This window comes from Macrobrachium rosenbergii, chromosome 51 (genome assembly GCF_040412425.1).
Source record: "Macrobrachium rosenbergii isolate ZJJX-2024 chromosome 51, ASM4041242v1, whole genome shotgun sequence".
Lineage (NCBI taxonomy): Eukaryota > Metazoa > Arthropoda > Malacostraca > Decapoda > Palaemonidae > Macrobrachium > Macrobrachium rosenbergii.
In genome coordinates, this window is record NC_089791.1 from 24,744,875 (window position 1) to 24,750,555 (window position 5,681).

At 38.3% G+C, this 5,681-nt stretch overlaps 1 non-coding gene across 1 annotated transcript; it reads left to right on the plus strand.

Moving 5' to 3' along the window:
* Positions 1 to 5,405: 5,405 nt before the first annotated feature.
* Positions 5,406 to 5,476, plus strand: TRNAG-GCC (transfer RNA glycine (anticodon GCC)). Its single transcript has one exon. It is a non-coding gene; the product is annotated as a tRNA-Gly (tRNA).
* Positions 5,477 to 5,681: the final 205 nt, after the last annotated feature.

Consider the following 5,681-nt stretch of genomic DNA (forward strand, 5'->3'; position numbering starts at 1 on the left):
CTGCTGCCAGGGATGCCTCCTTTAACTGTCTTCCCTCCTGGCTAATACTCCCCATCCAATACTAATATCCCAATTCCCATCGTCTTTTCCCATCAGTTCAAGCCAGTGCCATTTATCTCCCCATCACCCTCCCCCCGCTCTCCATCCCATACTATACCCCCTTCCTCCCCCTTTCTTCCTCCCCCCTCATGCAACCACTTTCCCTCCTCAGTCCACTTCGTCATCGACAGGGCAATGAGTAGCGCCCACCTGTCGATACCATTCGGCCGCCCACATTTACCACGCTGAAAGGGCGTGCTGGAGAGAAGGGGGTGGAACGGTGAATGGGATGAGCGAACAGAACCCCATATTGGGGGGGGGCGAGGGGGAAGCAATGAAAGTGATAGCGTAAGGAGGGAAAGAGGGGGAGGGGAGATTGTATTGGGTTGTCGTTCTTTTGTTGAATGTCTGAACGGTGATAAACAGACATGTTAGGTGCCCTTTTTCGTTTAATTACTGAGCTTAACGGACAGAATTATTGTGTGGAATAATCTCTTACAGATGCTTTCATCTTATTTGATAGGTTACTCGTGTTTGTCAAGTCTGTTAAAGTGGTAAACAAACAGATGCAACGTATGTCATTTTCCTCGCTAAGTTTCTGAACATTATTGACAAACGTAAGCAGCCTGTATTATCTTATATTCCTAAGTATCCGGACGTGATAACGAAAACATTGCAACCTGGAATATTTTAACGATAAACAATCAACACATTGCAACTGAACTGATAGACAAACAATCAGAAGAGTATAATGCACTGAATGGCCAATTAGGGGTAGTCATACCATATCATTTGTGCCCTGAAGAAAAGTTGAGGTGCCATTATTATTATTATTATTATTATTGGTAAAAATCTCAAAATAGCATGAGTTAGTAAAATGGGGGAGAAATTCACAATGGTGTAAGTGTAAATATATTTTAGAAATATATGTACAAACGAGAGTTTTCGAGAACCTACTCGATTCTCCTCAAGGAGAATCGACCAGATTCTCGAAGGCTCTCGTTTTGTTTACATATTTTTAATATTTATTTGTATATTTTTAATATTTATGTATATTACACCATTGTGGATTTCTTCACCATTATTATTATTATTATATTCTCATCGGTCTGCCAGTATTTTGACGAATAACTTCAAATAAAAGCTGAGCTTGCCGGCACTGCAAGCTCTCGTGACCTTCTATAGAATCTATCAGCGCTCAGAAACTTGCAACAGACCTTAGGAGTCTAGTATGTGCAGCTACAGGTCACAGTAAGCCTCGAGAAGCAAACTAATCATTTCAGCTGGGTAATTAACCTGATTGGTAGACGTTAGAAAACTAATTATCCCTTTACAAGGTAATTGACCTGATTGCCAGAGAGCAAAAAAAAAAAAAACACTTGATAAATATGAGGTCATTTGGAGGATATATTGGCTCGAATTGCCTCATCGGAAACTTTGTTTTTTTTTTTCAAGGAAATGTAAACTGGGAGTTAATCGCAGCGATCAGGTATTCCATCAGGTTAATTAGTCTGAACAGGTAGCTTTCAATTTGAAGATTTAAATCCGAAATGAAAAGTCACAAATGGGAATACGCGAATGCAAGGGAGAACTTCGGAAGTTTGGGAAGGAATTTTGTATCGCATTGGGAGTGAGATATTTGGAAACGGTAAATAATAGTTTTTATTAATGCAAACTTCCGTCAGTGCATCTCGCGGGGTGCACTGTAGGCATTACTAAAGGTTCTTTGCAGCGTCCCTTTGACCCCTAGCTGCAACCCCTTTCATTCCTTTTTACTGTACCTCCATTCATATTATCTTTTTTCGATCATGCTATCAACCCTCTCCTAACAATTATTTCATTGAAGTGCGAGGTTTTCCTCCTGTTACACCTTTCAAACCTACCTACTCTCAGTTTCCTTTCCAGCGCTGAATGACCTCATAGGTCCCAGTGCTTGGCCTTTGGCCTAGACTCTATATTCCATTCCATTAATGATTACTTGTATAAATTTCCTTTACTTTAGTTGATTTACGAGATGCCATTACATCGCTCACAACTGTTATTTATATCGGTAGGGGTAGGGATGAAGATGAGGGGAAATGAGGAAATTACGTTAGCAAATATTGCTGTTGCATTGCTGCTGTCTTAACGGTACAGCATTTTATTTATAACGAGCCAAAGCTGTCAGAATTACCGTGTGTGATATTATTCATATTTTTGCTAAGTAAAGGACGAAAGAGTCGAAAGGCCTCGCAGCACTCCAGTGTTTCCATTTCCTTCGTGGATTTTATCTCTCTCTCTCTCTCTCTCTCTCTCTCTCTCTCTCTCTCTCTCTATCTATATATATATATATATATATATATATATATATATATATATATATATATATATATATATATATATATATATATATATATATATGTGTGTGTGTGTGTGTGTGTGTGTGTGTGTGTATGTATATATATACATACATATATATATATTACTAAAAGGACCTCATTCAACCGTATCTAATGGAGTGTTTATTCCGAAAAAGTTACAAGCTTTCTTGGACAAGCAGTCCACATTATCAAATAAATGAGGTCCTTTTAGTAATTCTACTATTGCACAGAACAGTTAATATATATATATATATATATATATATATATATATATATATATATATATATATATATATATATATAATGTATATATATGTGTATGTATATAAGCAGATGACTCATCAGGAGAGAGAGAGAGAGAGAGAGAGAGAGAGAGAGAGAGAGAGAGAGAGAGAAAGCGCCTTATGGCACCAGTTGCTTAAATTTTGACAAGAAAAGGTAAATAAAACGCAGGCGTGTTTTGCCATGACACGCACATGGGTCATTTCGGAGTCTGTTCGTGCCTGTATGGTTCTGTTTTGTCGGGTTTTGGAGAGACCCGGATGTTGCTACGTTTAATAAACTACGAGGCGCCGTTTTGGTCTAAACAAGCTCATTTTCCGAGTTTCAAAGAACACTTTCTCTCTCTCTCTCTCTCTCTCTCTCTCTCTCTCTAGTGAAACCTGAGAAACCTTTCGTTGTATACAGTTTCTACTTTAATGTAAAGAAATTGAACTTGCTGTCTTCAAACCTTTTACTTCTGCCAGATTACAAAGAATGATTTTTTATTTTTCATTTTTAACTGTAATTACCGTTGTAAAATGGAAATGAAGTGTTTTGAGGGATTGATTTTGATTCTCTCTCTCTCTCTCTTCTTTTCTTTTCTTTACAGTATAAATTAGTAATAGGCTACTTTGCCTATGTCTTCTTCACTTCTTGCGTTTTGTTCATATTGTTGATGCCTTAACCCTGACGTATGGTCTAATCTTCAGTGTTATTACTTTGTTCATTCATTTTCCGAGTTCCAAAACATTCTCTCTCTCTCTCTCTCTCCCCTCCCTCTCTCTCTCCTCTCTCTCTCTCTCTCTCTCTCTCTCTCTCTCTCTCTCTCTCTCTCCTCCCTCCCCTCCCCCCCTCTCTCTCTCTCTCTCTCTCTCTCTCTCTCTCTCTCTCTCTCTCTCTCTCTCTCTCTCTCTAGTGAAACGTGGGAAACCTTTCAGTGTATACAGCGTCTACAATTGCTACTTTATTAATGTATAAAGTAGCAATTGTAGACGCTGTATACGCTGAAAGTTATAAATTTCAACTTGTCTTCAAACTTTTTACTTCTGTCAGATTACAAAGGATGATTTTGGATTTTGCATTTTTAAGTGTAATAACATTGTAAAATGGAAATGAAGTATTTTGATTGATTGATTTTGATTCTCTCTCTCTCTCTCTCTCTCTCTCTCTCTCTCTCTCTCTCTCTGTTTTCTTTTCTTTACAGTAGAAATGAATAATACTTTGTCCATGTCTTCTTCACTTCTTGCGTTTTGTTCATATTGTTGATGCCTTAACCCTGACGTATGGTCTAATCTTCAGTGTTATTACTTTCTTCATTCATTTTCCTAGTTTCAAAACATTCTCTCTCTCTCTCTCTCTCTCTCTCTCTCTCTCTCTCTCTCTCTCTCTCTCTCTCTCTCTCCAGTGAAATGTGAGAAACCTTTCGTTGTATACAGTGTCTACAATTGCTACTTTAATGTAAAAAATTCAACTTGTTGTCTTCAAACTTTTCACTTCTGTCAGATTACAAAGAATGATTTTGTATTTTGCATTTTTAAGTGTTATTGCCATTGTAAAATGAAAATGAAGTATTTTGAGTGATTGATTTTGTCTCTCTCTCTCTCTCTCTCTCTCTCTCTCTCTCTCTCTCTCTCTCTCTCTCTCTCTTCTTTATAGTAGAAATTAATAATACTTTGTCCATGTCTTCTACACTACTTGCGTTTTGTCCATATTGTTGATGCCGTAACCCTGACGTATGGTCGAATGTCCAGTGTTATTACTTTGTCCATTCATTTTCCGAGTTTCAAAAAATTTTCTCTCTCTCTCTCTCTCTCTCTCTCTCTCTCTCTCTCTCTCTCTCTCTCTCTCTCTCTCTCTCTTTACAGTAGGAATTAATAATACTTTGTCCATGTCTTCTTCACTTCTTGCGTTTTGTTCATTTTGTTGGTGCCGTAGCCCTGACGTATAGTCGAATCTTCAGTGTTATTACTTTGTCCATTCATTTTCCGAGTTTCAAAAATTCTCTCTCTCTCTCTCTCTCTCTCTCTCTCTCTCTCTCTCTCTCTCTCTCTCTCTCTCCAGTGAAATATGGGAAACCTTTCGTTGTATGCAACGTCTCTGCAATTGCTACTTTAATGTAAAAAATTCAACTTCTCTTCAAACTTTTTACTTCTGTCAGATTACAATGAATGATTTAGTATTTTGTATAATTAAGTGTAATAACCGATGTAAAATGGAGGTGAAGTGTTTTGATTGATTGATTTTGATTCCCCCTCTCTCTCTCTCTCTCTCTCTCTCTCTCTCTCTCTCTCTTCTTTACTTTTCTTTACAGTATAAATTAACAATACTTTATCCATCTCTTCTTCACTTTTTGCGTTGATGCAGTAACCCTTTCATATGGTCGATTCCTGTGTTATTACTTTGTTAATTCATTTCAGTTGTATTTGACCCAGTGTGCCTATATGTCGTAAATGATGCTAGTATAAGAAGGAGTATCGACTCCAGGGACGGTATGTACCATCCCAAAGCTCGAACGAAGGTACGGCAGCTTCATTTGCATATTTTATATAGGGGCCAGCGATGAGAAAGGCTGGCCCAAGTCTGGACGATGGGAGATCTAAACGCGGAATTTAACGAGAAGTTGTTTTGATGACAGTCTAAGGAATTCCTCTCTCTCTCTCTCTCTCTCTCTCTCTCTCTCTCTCTCTCTCTCTCTCTCTCTCTCTCTCTCTCGATTAAATTACATTGCGCTACGTGTCGCTTCAAGCATCGGTGGTTCAGTGGTAGAATTCTCGCCTGCCACGCGGGAGGCCCGGGTTCGATTCCCGGCCGATGCACAGAACATTTTTCAAGCTAGAAGGCGATCAACATCACCTATCCAGTTTTGTGGGTAATTGCGGTGCCTCTTGTGACTGCTGAGAATTATATGGTAATTCATTTAATTATGTTAAGCTTGATTGTGACTTTGTAAAAATCGAGTGTGGGGCACATGTATTAGTACAGGTATATGTATTTTTATTTATCTGCTTCATGCAGTAGCTT